This window comes from Lepidochelys kempii, chromosome 7 (genome assembly GCF_965140265.1).
Source record: "Lepidochelys kempii isolate rLepKem1 chromosome 7, rLepKem1.hap2, whole genome shotgun sequence".
In the NCBI taxonomy this organism is placed as follows: domain Eukaryota; kingdom Metazoa; phylum Chordata; order Testudines; family Cheloniidae; genus Lepidochelys; species Lepidochelys kempii.
In genome coordinates, this window is record NC_133262.1 from 11,153,973 (window position 1) to 11,176,113 (window position 22,141).

Here is a 22,141-nt window from a genome sequence, read left to right on the forward strand (position 1 = left end):
CACCCCCAAAGCTCCCATTGGCTGCTGTTTCCCATTCCTGGCCAATGGGAGCCGCAGGGGGCAGTGCCTGCAGGCAAGGGCAGCACATGGAGCCATCTGCTGCCTACCCATCCAGGGCCGCAGTGTCGGCAACTTCCGGGAGCGGTGCAGGGCTGGGGTAGGCAGGGGGCCTGCCTTAGCCCCGCTGCGACATGGGGCTGGCAATTGTGTGGGCCGGATTGAAAGTCCTGACGGGCCGAATCCAGCCTGCAGGTCGTAGTTTGCCCTCTCCTGTTATAGATACTGAAGGGATCATTGTGATAATCTAGTCTGACCTCCTGTATAAAATAGGCCATAGAACTCCCTTCAATTAATTCCTATTGGAACAAGAATTGATGAGTAGCGTACTACTCCAAATGAGTAAAAAGGTCAGAATTTGCCTGATAAATATAATGACTTCACTAAGATTTTTAGTAATTACGGTAATAACCAGTGTGATTGCTTTCCTTCAGTTTTAGCTTATTCAACAGTTTTGTTCCTATTCATCTTCCTATGCAGGCATATGTTATTAAAATCAAATCTAGCTACAAAAAAATAAAAGCCCAACATAGACACCTAGGTCTAATTACAGACAAAAAAAAAGTTCCTCTCCCTTTAGATTAATGAACTGCCCACATTTTACTCCAATAGTCACAAAGGAGTAGACACATATTCCTCTAAGTCAGCAAGTTCAGACTTTTCTTGAATTAAAAAAAAAAAATCTAAAAATTGTCTTATCAGCAAATCAAAGGGTTGGCAGGTGTCATGGTAAGTGACTGAAGTGATGATACGGTCAGAGTATTGCTCATTTGCCGTGTTGTTATGCCTTTGTTGGTCCCAGGATATTAGAGAGACAAATTCCTGCCTATCCAATCGAGCTACTTCCACTGCCTCAGCAACCATCTAGAGGGGGTGAGGGAATAGCTTTTATTGAACCAACTTCTGTGTAGCTTGAAAGCTCGTCTCTTTCACCAATAGAAGATGGTCCAATAACAGACGTTACCTCACCCGCCTTGTCTCTCTAGATGGTTGCTTAGGCAGTGGAGGTAGCTAGATTGGATAGGCAGGAATTTCATATTTTCATAGACTTTAAGGCCAGAAGGGTCTGACCTCCTCCATGTCACAGGCCATTAAATTTCAGCCAGATACCCTTACGTCATGGGATTCACTCACCATTGGGATGCCTCTTTATGGCTGCATCCAGGTATTAGCTCCTTTCAGGGCAGAATCCCCCTCTTGCTGGTTGCTCACACTGTGTCCTCCCTCACTCTCCAGGACTCATGGTGCTCCCTCTTCATCACTCCATCCTCCAGCCAGGTCACTGTACTGTCCTCCCCTCCCCGGGGTATCAAAGTCCCACTGGATCAGCCATCCGCAAGCCATTCCTGACAGTCTTCAGATACAAGGCCAAGTCCTGTGCCACTTTCCAGCACCTGGTAGTGGAACCAAGGCCCACGCACTACTCCAGGTTCCAGTCCAGGGACCCTATGTCTAGCAACTGTGGTCTGCTGGCTCCCAGACCCTGTTGCTATATCCCTGGACTCCTTCCTTTCTCTAACTTCTGGCCCCCTTCTCTGGGTTTACCGGCCCAAACTCTCTCTTTCCGGGGACTAACTGTAGAATATACCTGTTTTCGGCTTCCTGACAAACTCTGTAGCCTCCAGACGCACCTCCCTCCAGCTAGACAATGGTTGCAGACTACTTTCCCTACAGCCCCCTTCTGTGCTCAGCTTCATCCCTTTATACAGGCCCAACCTGCTTTTCCCAGCTGAACTTCATCCTCCGTCAGGATTTACTGGCCCTGGTTCTCCTTACAGGGACAAACCATCCCGATGAGTCGAAAAAATAGTAAATATGGCAGGCGACCAGCTTGGCTTAATGGTGAAATCCTAGCGGATCTTAAACATAAAAAAGAAGCTTACAAGAAGTGGAAGGTTGGACATATGACCAGGGAAGAGTATAAAAATATTGCTCGGGCATGTAGGAATGTTATCAGGAGGGCCAAATCGCACCTGGAGCTGCAGCTAGCCAGAGATGTCAAGAGTAACAAGAAGGGTTTCTTCAGGTATGTTGGCAACAAGAAGAAAGCCAAGGAATGTGTGGGCCCCTTACTGAATGAGGGAGGCAACCTAGTGACAGAGGATGTGGAAAAAGCTAATGTACTCAATGCTTTTTTTGCCTCTGTTTTCACTAACAAGGTCAGCTCCCAGACTGCTGCGCTGGGCATCACAAAATGCGGAAGAGATGGCCAGCCCTCTGTGGAGATAGAGGCGGTTAGGGACTATTTAGAAAAGCTGGACGTGCACAAGTCCATGGGGCCGGACGAGTTGCATCCGAGAGTGCTGAAGGAATTGGCGGCTGTGATTGCAGAGCCACTGGCCATTATCTTTGAAAACTCGTGGCGAACCGGGGAAGTCCCGGATGACTGGAAAAAGGCTAATGTAGTGCCAATCTTTAAAAAAGGGAAGAAGGAAGATCCTGGGAACTACAGGCCAGTCAGCCTCACCTCAGTCCCTGGAAAAATCATGGAGCAGGTCCTCAAAGAATCAATCCTGAAGCACTTGCATGAGAGGAAAGTGATCAGGAACAGCCAGCATGGATTCACCAAGGGAAGGTCATGCCTGACTAATCTAATCGCCTTTTATGATGAGATTACTGGTTCTGTGGATGAAGGGAAAGCAGTGGATGTATTGTTTCTTGACTTTAGCAAAGCTTTTGACACGGTCTCCCATAGTATTCTTGTCAGCAAGTTAAGGAAGTATGGGCTGGATGAATGCACTATAAGGTGGGTAGAAAGCTGGCTAAATTGTCGGGCTCAACGGGTAGTGATCAATGGCTCCATGTCTAGTTGGCAGCCGGTATCAAGTGGAGTGCCCCAAGGGTCGGTCCTGGGGCCGGTTTTATTCAATATCTTCATAAATGATCTGGAGGATGGTGTGGATTGCACTCTCAGCAAATTTGCGGATGATACTAAACTGGGAGGAGTGGTAGATACGCTGGAGGGGAGGGATAGGATACAGAAGGACCTAGACCAATTGGAAGATTGGGCCAAAAGGAATCTGATGAGGTTCAATAAGGATAAGTGCAGGGTCCTGCACTTAGGACGGAAGAACCCAATGCACAGCTACAGACTAGGGACCGAATGGCTAGGCAGCAGTTCTGCGGAAAAGGACCTAGGGGTGACAGTGGACGAGAAGCTGGATATGAGTCAGCAGTGTGCCCTTGTTGCCAAGAAGGCCAATGGCATTTTGGGATGTATAAGTAGGGGCATAGCGAGCAGATCGAGGGACGTGATCGTTCCCCTCTATTTGACATTGGTGAGGCCTCATCTGGAGTACTGTGTCCAGTTTTGGGCCCCACACTTCAAGAAGGATGTGGATAAATTGGAGAGAGTCCAGCGAAGGGCAACAAAAATGATTAGGGGACTGGAACACATGAGTTATGAGGAGAGGCTGAGGGAGCTGGGATTGTTTAGCCTGCAGAAGAGAAGAATGAGGGGGGATTTGATAGCTGCTTTCAACTACCTGAAAGGGGGTTCCAAAGAGGATGGCTCTAGACTGTTCTCAATGGTAGCAGATGACAGAACGAGGAGTAATGGTCTCAAGTTGCAGTGGGGGAGGTTTAGATTGGATATTAGGAAAAACTTTTTCACTAAGAGGGTGGTGAAACACTGGAATGCGTTACCTAGGGAGGTGGTAGAATCTCCTTCCTTAGAGGTTTTTAAGGTCAGGCTTGACAAAGCCCTGGCTGGGATGATTTAACTGGGAATTGGTCCTGCTTTGAGCAGGGGGTTGGACTAGATGACCTTCTGGGGTCCCTTCCAACCCTGATATTCTATGATTCTATGATTCCTCCCGGGGCAGCATATAAGGTTAATTGTCCTAACAATCTGGACACCGCATCACACCCTGTGTTAAGCCCAAATACTTTAGTAAGAGCAAAACATTTCAGTCCTTTGGAAACTAAACTGTGCACCACAGGCAGAGAATTAGGAGAGACCAAGGTGCCACCCCTGCCCAAGGCCCCCACAATGGCAGGAGGTCCTTAATTTTAGTGATCAGTTATTTGGTTATATGGATGACACGTCACCTTCCAAAAGCCGGGTCCCATAGCTGCTGATGTTCTTGCCCTTTGGCTTTTTACTATTCACTGAGGCTTTCGGTTGTGAAGATCAGTTTGCAAATGATTTCTGTGATGTCTTTGATGTTTTCAACAGCAGGAATGGATGTAGCATTTCAGAGTGCCCCTTAGCCAAGGAAGTTAACAGCTTGGGGAAACCAGATAGAACCAATTTGAACTTGAGTGACTTCCTTTGCTACTAAGATGCCTAAGAGAACCTACTTTGCCCTTCTAAAATGCAGATCTTGCCTCTATGTTTATGTTAGATTTGCAAGTTCATGGTTTCATAGATCCACAGTGTAATGATTACTTGATGCAAGGTCAAAGTGGAGGATATCCAAGCTGGCTATTCCATCTGAAATCCAATGCATGTATTGTGAAGTGAACACTTGCTTTCCCCATTTTACACCTCAGCCCCCAAATATCACAGTGTCTTTTATGTCCCAAAACAATTATTTTAGAATTGAAACAGCTTATTCAAACACACAAATTTTGAACCATGGCAACAGATTTCAAAGTGTGACCATGCAGTGAATAATGAGCTCAGGCCTCAGCTGGTGTGAATCACTGGAGTGCCATTGACTGCAATAGAGCTCAGAGGATTTATACCAGCTGTGAACCTGGCATAACATGTCTACATCATCCTGTGGGTTTGGGGGAATTTCCCTGGTTTCTCAAACTATCACAAGCACATACACAAATGTTTTCTAGCTGGTCATTGATTATACCAAGATGGCAACATAATTAAGTTGCCAGAGTGCTTTAGGCAAATACCTGGTAGCATCAGGTGCTATGTGTTTTCTGGCATAAGCTTTATTTAAACACATTGGATCAATTTGAATCAATTTGACATGTACACACTTCAGGTCCCGGCTACTTTCAAATCAATTAAACTCCTTATGACTTTATGATTAGAAACCTGAGGTTATAAAACATTAATATAAAACTCACAGTTTATAAAGTGAAAAATAAAATCCCAGTGTAATGTTTCATGAAGATCACAGGAATCGTTATATAAGCTTCATTAAACAAACAAGGTAAGAATAATTAGGCTGTAAATTGAGTACAGGAGTTAAAAAGAGAGACTATAATTAGGATGCGCTAACCAGTTAAATAAAAATAAGGAAGTCTGACTAACTAGTTGCCTTCTGTAAAATTCCAAACACAAAGGCAATTGATCTCCCACAGTATTCTTGTCAGCAAGTTAAGGAAGTATGGGCTGGATGAATGCACTATAAGGTGGGTAGAAAGCTGGCTAGATTGTCGGGCTCAACGGGTAGTGATCAATGGCTCCATGTCTAGTTGGCAGCCGGTATCAAGTGGAGTACCCCAAGGGTCGGTCCTGGGGCCGGTTTTGTTCAGTATCTTCATAAATGATCTGGAGGATGGTGTGGATTGCACTCTCAGCAAATTTGCGGATGATACTAAACTGGGAGGAGTGGTAGATACGCTGGAGGGGAGGGATAGGATACAGAAGGACCTAGACAAATTGGAGGATTGGGCCAAAAGAAATCTGATGAGGTTCAATAAGGATAAGTGCAGGGTCCTGCACTTAGGACGGAAGAACCCAATGCACAGCTACAGACTAGGGACCGAATGGCTAGGCAGCAGTTCTGCGGAAAAGGACCTAGGGGTGACAGTGGACGAGAAGCTGGATATGACTCAGCAGTGTGCCCTTGTTGCCAAGAAGGCCAATGGCATTTTGGGATGTATAAATAGGGGCATAGCGAGCAGATCGAGGGACGTGATCGTTCCCCTCTATTCGACATTGGCGAGGCCTCATCTGGAGTACTGTGTCCAGTTTTGGGCCCCACACTTCAAGAAGGATGTGGATAAATTGGAGAGAGTCCAGCGAAGGGCAACAAAAATGATTAGGGGACTGGAACACATGAGTTATGAGGAGAGGCTGAGGGAGCTGGGATTGTTTAGCCTGCAGAAGAGAAGAATGAGGGGGGATTTGATAGCTGCTTTCAACTACCTGAAAGGGGGTTCCAAAGAGGATGGCTCTAGACTGTTCTCAATGGTAGCAGATGACAGAACGAGGAGTAATGGTCTCAAGTTGCAGTGGGGGAGGTTTAGATTGGATATTAGGAAAAACTTTTTCACTAAGAGGGTGGTGAAACACTGGAATGCGTTACCTAGGGAGGTGGTAGAATCTCCTTCCTCAGAGGTTTTTAAGGTCAGGCTTGACAAAGCCCTGGCTGGGATGATTTAACTGGGAATTGGTCCTGCTTCGAGCAGGGGGTTGGACTAGATGACCTTCTGGGGTCCCTTCCAACCCTGATATTCTATGATTCTATGATTCCTTATGAAACAATGCTTCCAAACTCAACTTTAAACAAGAAGCAAATGACTACGAACAAGCAAGCCAAATAAATAGATTTGGAGGCAATGAAAATAGAAAAATACACATTGAAAGTAACAGAATGTATACAAAACTTGCATCAACTACTGTGCACAATTCGTGGGTTGTACATTGGCTATAACTCATATTCTCTGTAGCTGCGATACAGCAAAGCACTCAAATGTGCTCAAATTCATCCCCATTTAACAAGCACTTTAGCACATGCTTTCCTTGAAGCCCATGCTTACATCCCATTAACATCCATGAGAATTCAGCACAGGCTTAAATTCTTTGCTGAACAAAAATGAACTTAAGCAAGGGGCTGAGACCTTGGCCGAATTGTGGCCTATGTGTGGGCTGCACACTTGTGCATTCAGCCGAGAGGTGAGAAGTTCAAAAGCACCACTCTGCTCTGAACCTTTTCATTAACAAAAAACCCCAACAGAACAAAACTCTCCAAGAAAGCCAGATCACTGTGCTCAGTTTGCTAAGGGAATGGGTTCTTGCTCCGTGCAAACAAAATACAATGCACGCACAATTAGGCAGCCATCAGCACAAATACGACTTGGACATTTTTGCCTGTGGGAATTGTCCTTCATAAAGGGCATGATCCAAAGCCCACTGAAGTCAAAGGACAGACTCCCATTGACTTCAGAGGACCGTGGGTCAGACCCAAAAATACTTCTGAAGCCAATGTGTTTCCATTTTCTTTTTAACTAGGCATTCCAAGAACAATTAAAATCCCACCGCACTGTCAGATGATAATCTCTAGCCTGTTATTTTAGCCCTTTGTCATTTTGCTCTCACAAATTTCACCATCGATACAAAAAACTGTCCTGTGACACAATGAGTAATGATAGGCAGGAGAAACATACCACTGTGACTCTGTGCATGAGGGATGACTCACGAATGTATACAAGGGGTTCACATTCACTAGAAGATTGCACTATATTCTTCCAGTGCCGCCTCCACGCATCAGACTAGTAAATCTGAGAATGTGAAACTGGAGAGAAGAGGCTGGATAGCCAGAGATGCAGGTTATATGGATGCGCATCTGCATCATTGCACTTCCGCTTCTTCCCAGATACAATGAGTGGCACATAGAGGGCATTTTTAAGCAGCCGATGGTGATTAGTAATTGTGCTCATGTGGCTAAATAGGCCAATTTGCTTAACACACAGTCTGAAGGGATGCAATGGCTGGTCTCACACTATTGCAGATCCTTTGTTTTAGCCCGTTTTTCAGAATGTGTCGGGCTGGGTTTCCTGGACCAGGCAGGGAACGATACCCTTGTGTCTATCATCATTTCTACTCTCCTTTTGTGGTGCACATTGAGCTACAGTTATTAGTCAGACACCAAAGCCGTTTGCCATGTTGTAACTGTCCTCGTTGATGATAAGATAGACTTGACCCACAAATCTATTTCCAGACACCCCCTGGAATACTGGGTAAGTGCAGCTCCAGATCCAGATGTGAACTCCACTGCTGGCCCATATCTCTACAGATATGTGGGTTGGACTAGATGACCTTCTGGGGTCCCTTCCAACCCTGATATTCTATGATTCTACAGTGGGTTGAACCAAATGTCTAGATTCTGAGAATCCCCAAATGGCGAGAAAGTTCACAGCCAGACCAACACCTGAGCTCCATGGCTCAGACCCATCTTTGATGATTATTCCCCACACAAGCAGGCAAGATTGGAGGGAAAAAACCCACAACCACAGCATGACACACAAAAGTTCCCGTTCAGGCCGCTGTTGCCAGAGCCAAATGCCTGCCCAGGGTGGTTTAAAGCTAAAAGCAACTCTCTCAAGGGTTGTACAGACTGACAGAAGATGAAACTGCTGTACCTCAGCTTCATTCCTGCTCTTGAAGCTGACAGCCACTTCCTTGGAGAGCAGGCCAGAATGCCAGCTTTTCAGGGAGTTCATGCTACGTGGCCTAGACACGTGCAACCAGAGGTCCACAGTCTCACTGTAGCCATATGGTTTTACTTCACACATAATGGCATCCAGTCCCATGCCTCCTGTTTCCTTTGTTTCTGATGTAGAATTTACAACAGACTCAAGGGAGGTGGGGTCAGGTTAATCCATCCATCCCATGAGAGAAGTACAGGAGGGCAAGACAGCAGAAGCATAAATGTGTAGCGGAGGGGATCTCCCTAGCACACACCCCATGCAGATACAAGATACAACTGAACTGTTTTATGGGGATTTAAACAAAAACAGGGCTACTAATAAACCTGATACCTACTTCATCAAGGCAAGGAAGAGACCCAAGCAGTGAGACCCATCCAGCCCCAATATAAAGTCCTAATGGCTAAGAAAATAATCAATCAAGAGTTTCTTCAGACCGAAAATAAAACCCAAATGTGGATCATTTCAGCCTTTTGTTGTTACTTTGAACTTTTTGGCAACTGGTCCGAGTCCTTTGAAGCTTGAACACAATTCTACCTCCCTCCCAGTTCAAACGCTGAGAGATGCCGTGATCCAGGCTCCGATTCAATCAGCTGTTCAACACATTCGCTCCAGCAGCACGGATGAGTGGTAGGTGAGTCAACATACGGGCCCCTACCATAGCCATTGCATGAAGATGTCTGTTGCAGGTTGTCTGCAGAGCTGGGGAGGAGGATGAAACAAGAAAAACCAGTTCGTTTGGCCTCACCTGCTACAGAGAAATCACTGTAACATGCTTTGGTTTGGGAGCTGTTAAATGGCCTGGGAAGATATTAACCCGAGATTCATTCAAGGGGAAGCTACTGGTAGGGACACGTTATTAGAGGACAGTGGATTAATGAAGAGAAAGACAGAAATGATTAGCATGCCAAAGACTTAACATTACACTGGACTGGAATTGTACAGCTTGCTCCCGATTATCTCTCTATAGTAGGTAAGTTGATGGCCCTCAGCACTGTGTTATCTGTGCGCACCACAATCTTGAATGTATTAATCGTCACAACACCCCTCTTGGGCAGTGCTGTTACCCCATCTGACAGGTGGGGACCTGAGGCACAGCGAGGCGGTGATGTACTCCTGGCTTGCAATCCTGTATTTCTCTCATGGGACAGGTGGATTAACCTGACCCCTCCTCCCTTGAATGGGTAGCCCAAGGTCACACAGGAAATCTGTGGTGGAGTAGGAACTGAACCCGGGCCTCTCAAGTCCAGACCAGTTGTGCAGGGGGCTAGCACACAGCCTATGCCCCACGTAAGTCACACATAAACCCTCAGAAGAGGGCTTACCTGGTCCACATACCTCCCTGCTGGCCCCTGAATTGGGAGGTGGGTGGAGAATTTACCCACCTAAAGCTGGACAGGATGGTTTCCCATGCACACAACTATATCCTCTCTCTTTGAAGTCCAAGGCTTGAAAACACTTGGCATGCCTATACACTGATTCTCTCTGCCCTGGGGCTAGCCTCCCCTCATCTAAGCTATGGCCCCTCCATGCTTCCCTCCCCCCGGAAGCCTTTGGACCGAGGGCTCAGCTCCAGCCCTGGCCTGGAGCTCGGGGCTTAGCCCGTGGCCAGGGGCTGGGACAGTCAGGGGTGACTCCGGCTAGTGCTTGGGCCAGCCCAGAGGTCAGGCCAGTGACCAGGAAGGCTCGGGCCAGCCATCAGGAGTCAGGACAGCAGGCGCAGACCAGGATGATTTGGGCTGGCCAGTGGGGCTCAGGCCAGTCAGGGCGGCTTGGGCCAGCCTGGAGCTCAGGGGTGTCTCAGGGGGTCTGGCTATGGGAGAAGATGGGGTGGGGCCTCAGGCAGAAGGGGTGGGGCTGGCGGGCTAGCCGCTCCAAAGGGCAGCTTCACCCACAGCCCATGTGCTCCCTTCATTTCCTACCCAGTCTGGAGGGGTGAACATCTCCTGATGCTGGTGCCCCTCAGGTCTGGCGGGGGGGTCATATCAGGATGTGGGGTTAGTATGTACAAGCAGATGGATGTTTCAGTTGTGAGAGGTGTCAGTTGTGGGGCTGTATGAGGGTTTGTACCTTTGGTATGTCAGTTTTGGGTGTGTTGGTGTGGAGGGGCACATCAATTGTGCATGTGGGTTTGTGTTAGTGTATGTAGAGTCTCAATCAATTGTGCGGGCTGTGTGTGCATGGCACTGTAATAAATATGGAGTCTATCAAGTGTGGGAAGGTCTGTATCAGCTGTGTGTGGTCTATCAGCTGTGGGAAGGATCTGCACTGTGTGGCAATCTGTCTGGGGCTTGCGTAGGGGGTCTGTATCAATCGTGGGGGTCAGAATTAAATCGGTATTCACTTTTTGGGGGGCAGTGTGTTGTGAGGGGGGAAGAATTAAATGCCACCTAGGAGCCAAGGGACACGTCACTGCTCCCTGGGGAGCCACCTGAGGTAAGTGCTGCCCAGAACCTGCACCCCTCACCCCCTCCCATGCCCCAACCCCCAGCCCCAACCCTGAGCCCCCTCCTGCACCCAAACGCCCCCCTGGAGTGAACTCTCTGCATCTCCTTCCACACCTCAACTCCCAGCTCCAGCCCTGAGCCCCCTCCTGCACTCCAAACCCCTCAGCCCCAGCCCAGAGCCCCCTCCTTCACCCCAAACCCCTCATCCCCGACTCCACACCCCCATCCAGAGCCCATACCACCTCTCATATCCCAACCACCTGCCCCAGCCTGGAGCCCCCTCCTGCACCCTCAACCCCCCATTTCTGGCCCCACGCCAGAGCATGCACCCCAGCCAGAGCCTTCATTCCCTCCCGCACCCCAACCCACTGCCCCAGCCCGGTGAAAATAAGTGAATGAGTGAGGGTGGGGGAAAGCGAGCGACGGAGGGAGAGGGGATGGAGCGAGCAGGGGGCAGAGCCTTAGCGAAGGGGCAGGGCAGGGGTGGGGCCACAGGGAAGGAGTAGGGAAGGGGACAGGGCAAGGGTGTACAGTTTAGTGAGATTAGAAAGTTGGCAACCCTAATTGAAAACCCAGTTTTCCATGGAAAAAAATTTCTACAGAAAATTTTCATCCAGCCATAACCACTACTTATTTATTTCCAATCTTATTTCTACTGATGGGAGTGGCAGACATTCGGCACACTCAGTATAAGGCCCAAAGTTTGAGTGAGTAACCCCCACAAAAAGAAAAAAGAAAAGAAAAGAAAAGAAAAGAAAAAAAGAAAAGAAAAAGTACCGGGGAATTACCTAGAGCCCAGGAAATGAGTGTGTGAGGTATTCAGTAAAAGGATTCAGAAAGATGCACTTTACTTTCAGCGCAATAAAAACAAACTTTTGCTCAAATTCCTGAAAAGATAACCTAAAAGCACTCAAAAGGCAGAAGGCATCAGAGTGGGAGAAAGCAGATGATTTTAAAGAGCTAAAAACCATTAGAAGTGACAAATGACCATGTGAGCTGCCATGACCCAGACTCCGCCCACCCCGAAATCATGACATTGTCTTAAAAGATCATGAGATTTTAAAAAATAATGAAGATTTGGTTCTGTTTATATGCCATCTGGTTTTTGGAGTGTTTAAGGTCACATTTTCAAGCTTTTCTCCACAACCATGAGGGCTAGAAATTCACAAAAACAAAACACCAACAAAACCCAACACACACACACATACACCCCCCTCCACCAAGCTGCTGAGATTTCCTCCTAATTATATAGCTGCATGATGGGCCTTTAAGAAAGACACTAAAAATCGTAAGAGTCGCAACATCGCTCTACTGATAGGAAAGTTTCCTGTAAGTATAAATGTAGAGGGGGAAAGATTGGCCCCATTAAGAATGGTAGAAGAGAAACAGAGGGGGATGCTAAAATCATCAAGCACAGACTTTCCTTGTGTCCGAACAAAGCAGCTTTTTGTTTCAAATCAGATTTGGAGGCACTACAGATGATTTACAAACGTGTCCATCTAAATGCCGACAGGACTGTTAAGAAGGGAAGAAGCTCTGATAAGGGAGCAGGATCAGCCTTCGTTGTTCACGAATGGCGAAGGGAGTAAGCATAGAAACAGGAGACGTTTTAGCAAATGTTTTTCCAAGCTCACTTTCTGGAATTAATGAGAGATCCCTGAAACCTGGCTTGTTGCCAACACAACCCTAGTATATTTATTATGGACCTGCTGGCTTACCAGGAAATTACAGAGCAGTTAAATATTTTATAGATCTAACTAGTTTGTTAGGAGCTATTTGAGATTATCAAAGAGGGAGCATTCTGGAAAGTATAATATTGTGAATGGGAGGCAGGAGACCTTCAGAAACAGTTGATTTCTATGTCGCTTCAGAGCCTTCTCTAGTAATGGAGGAATGTGGCCACGCCAAGCAGATAAAAGAGGTGGAATGGATATTGTAGGATCGAAGAACCATTGTACCATGGACTTCTTGTGTGTGAGGAGGAGCGGGGAAGCGAGTCACATAACAACAGATTTGTCTCATGAGATTGAAAATAAATTTAAAAGAGCAAATAACAAAGGGTGTATATGAAATGCAACTCTGTCCAGCAGCAAAGAAATTCACCACTGTAGCATGGGGCTGCTTCAGAGCCAGTCGCTAATTTTCCATCTATGTAAAAACAACTGTACTGTTCAGGAGGGCTGGAAAGCAAGATTTCCAAGTGCAGCCAATTGGAAATGGGGAAGCACAGTAAATGAGGAAAACTAGCACAGCCAGGTAAAGCCTGATTCAGATTAGGCACATACTTTAGGCCAACAGATGCCAATAAACCAATGCAGACAAATGACAGTGAACCTTGAGACTAGAAATAAAATGACAAAGCATCCACTGGGTGGAAAAGCAGTGGTAGCGACTGACCAGAAAAGCCATCAAGGTTATTGCAGGTAAGATAATAAAGGGGAAAAACTGAGAATTTTATTCTGATTGCAGTTAGGACGCCAGTGAGGGAAAATGGGATTTCTTAATTGGGGTCTTGTCTTGTGTCCCCCTTCTGTGGCACCCCAGGCAAAGCGACCTTAGTTCTGTTTCCTCCTCACTGAGCTACGGAAAGGGGCCCTATCAGCTGAATGCTGAGAAACCCACACTTGGTCCCAGCCCACACAACTTCTCCCTTGTAACTATTTCAGGTTTGAACAAATGAGCCAAAACCTGTAGGTATTTAACATACTTTGGTCATTCTTAAAGACACACAAGTGCTGATTCAAGCACTTTCAGGCAGGCTTTAGATCCCTTAGGAGGGGGAACATGCCACCAAAAAGCAGCTATTCCCTGATTCCCACCCCGCTTCCCCATGTCCCTGGAGATTGGATTGAGGAGACACCGGCAGTGACACAAAGTGGAGGGAATAAACACATCCCTATACCCAGTGTTTCTCAAATGCGGCCATTAGGAGCTTTTCTTGCGGCCACAGCCTCCTGGGTGGTGATTGGAGGTGTGGGGGGGCAAAGCAGCAGCTCCCCCCTGGTGACGCCAGCAGTGGTTTGGCCCTTCACTCCCTCTGGAGACACAAAAGCTGGAGGAGCAGACAGCCAGTGAGTTCCCACCCTCCTGGGGACGGTGGGTGGTAGGTTCCAGCCACGGGGCTTTGGGCTCCGTCCCCAGGCAACGCCCCCTGGGTGTGTGGCTTCAGGCTCCATTCCCCGGCCATGCGGTGGCAGACTCTGGCCCTGAGCTCACCCCTCCATCACCCCTGCCCCCGCTGCCTCCATACCCACCTCCCCATCCAAGGCTTAATTTGTCCCCAGGCTTGCCAAGGCTGAGTAAGTCTGCTGAGAAAAGTGATATTTGTGTGTGTGTTAATATTGCTTTTCACAGCAGACTTACTAGCTAGCAAGTCTGGAGAAACAAGCAACTGAAAAAAGCAAAAGAAACAACAAGAAAAAAGACAAGAACGTGCAAAACACCTTATTTGTGTTTCTATTCTGTTTAGGTCCAGACAACTGTACATTATTTTTATTATTGAGTCTGCAAAAAAACCCTATATCAATAAATGACAATGATTTGGACATGGGTGTGGGCATATTTATTGGTTTTTCCTAAAGTTAATTAAGTATTTTAGGAAAAATGGTCAGAGGGGCCACCAGCAAGAGATGGTGGCTGCACTTTGAGGCCACCAAAATATTTGTTGTGAGAACAGGCTGTGTCTACACTACAGACCTGCCCCACTGCAGCTGCGCCGTTGTAAGGTCTCCCGTGTAGCCGCTCTATGCAGGCAGGAGAGAGCTCTTCTGCTGGCGTAATTAAACCACCCTGACGAGCATCGGCAGTGTTTTTTTCACACTCCAAATGAGCATCGGTAGCTATGTCGGCAGGAGAGCATCTCCCACTGACATAGCGGTATCCACACCGGCACTTTTGTTGGTGAAACTTATGTTGGTCAGGGGTGTCGTTTTTTCACACTCCTGACCGACAAAAGTGGTAGTGGAGACATAGCCCCTGAGACAACTTTCCCTGCAAGGCCTAGAGGGCACAGGCCGTGTGTGCCTTCCTTAGCTCTGACATGCAGCGCGTAAGCTGGTGTTACAGTGAATGAGTCCCACAGCTTCAGGATAAATCCTGCCAACAGGTGTTACAGTGAATGAGTCCCACAGCTTCAGGATAAATCCTGCCAACAGTTCAGGCCACCTCCCTCATGGCTTAGGTGGGACCGCAGTGGTGCATAAGCCGTAATGCTGACTTCAGGCACAAGGGTGAATTTCACTCAGAGATCGTGTAATAAACAAAACTGCAACCATCTTTTGTCAGTTAAAATTGTCCCCACACTAATGAGTTAACGTTTGCATAGTACTTTGAAGAGGCACAGATGCAAAGTCCTGTTGCTATTACACAGGCCAGGGCCACAATGGTAACTCCTCGAGGAGTGCCTCTCCCTGTCAGACTTCTCTCTGTGCCTGGGAGGCACTGCTGCCTAGTGGATAGAGCATTGGAGTGGGACTGACAAGATCCCCAGCTCTGCCACTGGTCTGTTAGGTGACACTGGGCAAGTCACTTTGCTCCCCTCAGTTTCCTCATCTGTAAAATGGGAATCATTATACTGCCCTGCTTTGTAAAGCCCCTTGAAGTCTGCAGATGAACAGAGTTATAAAAGCCAGGTATTAGCATTAAACTAATTGTCATTTCCTAACAAGTTCAGCTTCTGTTCAAACACGGCTTCAAAAAGATACAAGATTGAAGCATTTCCAATGGTTCTTTCTCATGGGCCCATTCTATCTCAGTCACAGATAAAAAGGCAAACAGAAGGGACAGGAACAACTGAGGAGGAAACAGGATTGTGAATCGCACTGTGGTCTAGTGGCTAAGATACTAGAATAGGAGCCAGAAGACCTGGATTCTAATTCCAAATTCTGTCACTGACCTGATGAGTGACCTTGGGCAAGTCCCTTCATTGCTATTTCTTCCCCCATGTCTGTTATCTCTATTTAAAGACTGTAAGCTCTATAGGGCAGGGGCTCTCTCTTACCATGTGTTTGTTTTAACAGCACCTAGCAAAATGGGGCCTCAAATCTTGTTTGGGGCTATTCAGTTCTACATTTACACAAATAATAATGATGTAATGGCCTGAAGGGGAAATCATCCAGATCACAATTGCAGGAATCCCTCTAACCTGTGAGTTCCCAAAGGAATTTATTAAAATCACTTGTACCAACACCAAACAAAAGGTTGGTTACAGCATGAAGTGCCCACATGTGGCAATGATCAGGGGAAAGCCACATTCTACAAGTCCCAACAAGGAGAGGCAGAAAATGAGTTTTAAATGGCAGGCATAACTGTCAGCATTGTGTTTACATCGCATTGATTACCGCTGGAGAAAACAGGGAAGGAAAGTGTATTGACCTTTACGGAGAAGGCATGAAATACCTGCAGGCTGTATTCTGCAGGACTCTCTCACCATAACAGCAGAAGGAAGGTGCAGCATGACCCCTCCTTCTCCAGGCCTCTCTCTTGAGCATGTGTGTTATGGACAGGGATCATGGCACCTTGGGGCTTTTAGCACGTCTGTTCTGCAGCAATTTAGTACATGATTTAGCAAAGCTTCCCCCCAGTGCCAGATCTCCTGGAGCTTTCACAGTGTCGCTCCCTGGCTCTGGAAGCAAGGTTATGAAGGATATTCAAGGAGCTACACAGTACTTCAGCATCAGTCTCTAATCCTGCAAAATCCAGGCGCGCTTGGTGCAAGAGAGCGGTAGATCGTGTAGAACTGTTTCCCTGTCACCAGCAGCTAGGATGGAGCGAGCGGAGGCTGCAGCCACTCACGCATGAAATGTAAATCTAATGTAACTATTTGCAATGTAAAGTATTTTGAACTTTGAAAAAATATTCCATTATTTGTGTCTTGAATTGAAAGAAAGAAGAAAAAAAAACATTCCGGCTTTTGGAAATAGTCCCTTGTCCCTATTCAGTTCTCTCCACAACCAGAGATATGGCATTTAGAATGAAATTTGCCAGCTGTAGAATCTGTGGACCAACAGTGCCATGACCACTCAATCACCTCTTATTTAGCTAACGTCCTTCATCTCTCTCTGCTGCACAAGCTACATACAGAATAGAAACTGACTTGCAATAGGCTGATCAAAATATTTCTTCCCTCCAGTGCAGCTCAGTTGCTGCAACGTGCACAGTCCCCAATTATACGTACAGTATATTTACAAATAGTCAGAACATTGGGTTTGTTCCTATGCATTAGCTACATATTTTCTTGTGGACTCCCTAGTTACACAATACCAGTCAGTGTCCGCTGTTAAGTGGCTGAACCACTGAACGTGAAGGAATACACGCACCTGAATTACAGAACAGCTACCTGACAGAGCTAGAACCGCTACATTTCAACTCATTTAAAAGTTATAATAAAACCTTTCCCATTAAAGAAAGTTTTGTAGCATGTGTCTATTATTAAGGAGTTGTTGGTCTAGCTTTGTGACCATGTATGAGTGGATCTCACCAAGCCACTATGTTGTTTTCAGCTATGTGAGAAAATTGATGTGGCTGGAGCAGTGGACACATTATTTTATGGTTCATCTAATATTTTTTGCAGTCGTTTTTTGTTCTAAATTAATTTTTCTCGCACTGGAAACTCAACATAGTAACAGGTTTCAGAGTAGCAGCTGTGTTAGTCTGTATTCGCAAAAAGAAAAGGAGTACTTGTGGCACCTCAGAGACTAACCAATTTATTTGAGCATAAGCTTTCATGAGCTACAGCTCACTTCATCGGATGCATCGGAAAGCTCATGCTCAAATAAATTTGTTAGTCTCTAAGGTGCCACAAGTACTCCTTTTCTTTCAACATAGTAAATTATTGTCTTTGATAGGGAAGGGATTAGAACTGGTCAGAAAATATGAATTAAAAACAAAAGCTTGCCCCATCCCTCACCCAAGAACTTTTTTATGATGTTTCTTTCCATTGTCCAAACAGTAATAGAAGAGACACAAGAAAATATTTTTCTGGACAAACTTTATGCCACTTTATGAATCAATAAACATAAATCCTAGAGGAAATGCCTCTAGCCTGTGTTTTCCCCACACCTCACTCACCCTTTATACTCACTAGAAAATTAATTCCATACATAGGTTTTTAAACATTAGCCAGCCCACTCTCCGACCTTTATGTATTTTCAGCTCTGATCATCCTGAACAAATATCCTGTTTCCTAATATTAAAGCAAAGTTTTACTTTGAACAGAGACTAAAAATGGCACTCTGAGGTATACGTGTTTATTGTCTCTCAGTGGGTCTACATTAAATTTGCACAGTTTAGAAGGATTTTTTTTCCTACCAGCTTTGCAAATGCACCATGGGGCTTGAAAATCAATCTGGGTTCTTTCTGACTTTCACATTTTCATCAGGAATATTTTGAAACTGGAACTTAGGTAACAATGTTGTTGATGATGCATGAGCCAGACTGGAATCCAGTTTATTGACTCAGAGCATGGCAGAGCCAGTCCTGCTGACTGGAAAATCATAGAAAATATGAAATAAATAAACAGAGAAAATATCTGTGATACTCTGAGTACATTTCCCAGACCTGAAGATGAGCTCTGTGTAAGCTTGAAAGCTTGTATCTCCCATAAACAAAAGGTGGTCCAATAAACCCAGTCAACTTCACCCATCTTGTATCTCTTGAAGAAATATATTTCTGCCAGTAAAGTAACTAGCAATCTATGTTATGTCACAAGAAGTAAATCTATGAAATGAGAAGGTGTCATTTTTATATAACCAATTTTTTTAGCAACACACACCTAGAATTTGATTCTCATTTACATTAAACCATTTTACTCCTCTGGCAGTGTAAAGGGGTCTTAAGGAGGGCATAAAATACAAGTTACATCATGTTAAGGCCTTCTGACACTGACAGAATGGTGTAAAATGACCTTAGTGCAATAGAGAATCAGGCTCTTAAAAGCCTCGTCTTCACTATGAAAAAAGGTGGTTGCTTAACTCACGTAAGCAAGCTCCAGGTAAACTGCTAGTGAAGACAAAGCAGTTTGTAGTTTTAACACAAGTTATCACATCAAGTTAGGTCATGTCTTCACTGACCAAAAAAACCAGAGGTGCCGACTCCATGGGTGCTCCAACCCTGGAGCACCCACGGGAAAAAAAAAAGTGGGTGCTCAGCACCTACCGGCAGCCCTGCTGATCAGCGCCTCCCCCTACCCCAGTGCCTCCTGACAGCTGGCAGCGTGCTGATCAGCTCCATCCCCTCCCTCCCCAGTGCCTCCCGCCAGCTGGCTGCCCAGCCAATCAGTTCCTCGTCCTCCATCCCAATGCCTCCCGCCCTCTGGGATCAGCTGTTCAGCGGTGTGCAGGAGGCGCTGCGGGGAGGGGGAAGAGCTAGGGTTGCCAACCATCCCGGTTTTGCTGGGAGTCTCCCAGAATCGGGCTCTATCTCCTGGAAGCTACTGAAGCCAACCTGGGAGATTTTAGGCCACTAAAAGTCTGGCAGTGCAGCAGGGGTAAGGCAGGCTCCCACCTGCCCTGATTCCATGCCACTCCTGGAAGTGGCCGGCGCGTCCCTGCAGCCCCTGGGGTCTCTGCGTGCTGCCCCTGCCCTGAGAGCTAACTCCACAGCTCCCATTGGCAGGGAGCTGCGACCAATGGGAGCTATGTGTGTGCACATGAGGCCACAGGGGTGTGCCAGCGACTTCCAGGAGTGGTGCAGAGTCGGGGTAGGCAGTAAGCCTGCCTTAGCCCTGCTGCACCTCCGACTGGGAGCCACCCAACGTAAGCACCGGAGCCCACACCCCTCACCCCCTCCCGCACCCCAACCGCCAGCCCCAGCCCTGAACCCCCTCCTGGAGCTCGCATAGCCTCCCACCCCATTCCCCTGCCCCAACTCTGAGCCCCCTCCTGCACCCAAACTCCCTCCCAAAGCCTGCACCCCCCCTGCACCCCAATGCCCTGACCCAGCCCGGAACCCCCTCCTGCACCCAAACTCCCTCCCAGACCCATATTGTCTGGCTGGACTTTCAGGTGGAGATAAGATTAGGCAGTGGGAACAAAGATTTTAACACCCTTGGAAACAGGACAGAGAATGCCCATTTATCAAATGTCAATCTTCCATCAGAGATCAGTCACATTAAACAGCCTCACAGCAAATCTTGCACCCTGTTATGAGAAGCAGACACAATTTACCTCAGACTGACAGCTTACCTTGTCAGACACCGTGGCAAGTGACCACAGGGAGCATTCATCGAGCAGCAGGGCAGAAAGCAAACCTGCTCCAGCCCCCATCATTCACCAAGATAAGCTCAAGGGTTACATACTGGACTAGACGTATTGACATAGTAAGTGGAAGATAGATGATGATGGACAAGATTTTAATTGCTCAGTGAGATAATTTAAGTCAGAGATAAATACTGGTTCTCTATGCTGCCAGGTTGGTAGGAGTAGTTTTACCTGTTGGTTTCATTAACTTCCCAGAGAGCTTCTTCTGCTCATGTTAATTGACAGTTCAGTGCAATTTGTTAGTTTTCTCAGTGACATCTAATTTTACGGGACACAGTAAAACTTCTCTTTAATCACTTTGCTAATTGTTTTTAGCGATTGGATGACATCAGATAAAATGCAAGCAGGGGTCACTATAATCATGATAAAAAGAACAGGAGGACTTGTGGCACCTTAGAGACTAACAAATTTATCTGAGCATAAGCTTTCGTGAGCTACAGCTCACTTCATTGGATGCATCCAATGAAGTGAGCTGTAGCTCACAAAAGCTTATGCTCAAATAAATTTGTTCGTCTCTAGGGTGCCACAAGTCCTCCTCTTCTTTTTGCGGATGCAGACTAACACGGCTGCTACTCTGAAACCTATAATCATGATATGCCCTATAGGTGGATCTGTCATTAAGCTAATCAGTGAAGGGATTAATAGTAGTAGTAAATAGAGTAACCCATTCTGGGGCAAAGGTTCCCATCCCATAATCCCTTTGCAACTAAACCACATTAGACCTTGGAGTCACTTCTATTAAGGTGTATCAGAAAAGCAACTGGGCGTCTATATCCACTACTGCACATAGTAGGGAATAATTATGGAGGGCCTGATTCTTCTCTCATTTACACCCGTATAAGTCAGAGGTAACTACATTGGAGTTACACTGCTCTGATATCAGTCTAAATGACAGGCCAAAAGGTCTAATCCTGTTGCCAGCTGAAACCAATGGTAAATCTCCCACTGAATTCAGTGGGAACAGAATTGGATCCTAAAACTGCTACTGCCTTAGGCTCTGTCAGGGCTCCTTCCCCACTCTGAACTCTAGCGTACAGATGTGGGGACCCGCATGAAAGACCCCCTAAGCTTATTCTTACCAGCTTAGGTTAAAAACTTCCCCAAGGTACAAACTTTGCCTTGTCCTTGAACAGTAAGCTGCCACCACTAAGCGTTTTAAACAAAGAACAGGGAAAGTGACCACTTGGAGATGTCTTCCCCCAAAAATATCCCCCCAAGCCCTACACACCCCCTTTCCTGGGGAGGCTTGAGAATAATATCCCAACCAATTGTTTACAAAATCATCAAAGACCCAAACCCCTGGATCTTGGAACAATGGAAAAATCAGTCAGGTTCTTAAAAGAAGGATTTTATTAAAAAAAAAAAAAAAAAAAAGAAAGGTAAAAATCATCTATGAAAAATCAGGATGGAAAATACTATACAGGATATTCAGATTCAAAACACAGAGGATCCCCCTCTGGGCAAAACCTTAAAGTTACAGAAAACAGGAATAACCCTCCCTCTTAACACAGGGAAAATTCACATAAAACAAAAGATAAACTAATCTGTCTTGCCTGGCTTACCTCTACTGGTTGCAATATTGGAAACTTGGATTAGGATGGGTTGAAGAAGATGGATTTCTGTCTGGCCTCTCTCAGTCCCAAGAGAGAACAACCACATAAACAAAGAGCACAACAAAAGCCTCTTCCCTCCCCCCCCCAGACTTGAAAGTATCTTGTCCCCTTATTGGTCCTTTGGGTCAGGTGCCAGCCAGGTTAGCTGAGCTTCTTAACCCTTTACAGGTAACAGGATGCTGCCTCTGACCAGGAGGGATTTTATAGTACTGTATACAGAAAGGTGGTTACCCTTCCCTTTATATTTGTGACAGGCTGTATTCAGGAAGGCCACTCAAGCTCATTTGCAGTCCTTTTGAAGACCCTTTAAACATGCACTTAAGTGCTTTTCTGCAACAAGCAATGGATCATTTCATAGCTTAAATTTCCCCCAAGTCGATGTAATGTAATACACAGTGTAAACAGCATTCTGCTTTGCACCAACAGG

General features: G+C 46.3%; 1 long non-coding RNA gene across 1 annotated transcript in view; it reads right to left on the minus strand.

The window, feature by feature from the left end:
- The window catches only part of LOC140914083 (uncharacterized), a 53,890-nt gene extending 32,150 nt beyond the window's left edge, over positions 1-21,740 (minus strand). The window contains exon 1 of the long non-coding RNA XR_012159763.1: positions 21,664-21,740. This is a non-coding gene — a long non-coding RNA (uncharacterized lncRNA). The remainder of the gene's footprint in view (positions 1-21,663) is intronic.
- Between the last annotated feature and the right edge of the window lie 401 nt (positions 21,741-22,141).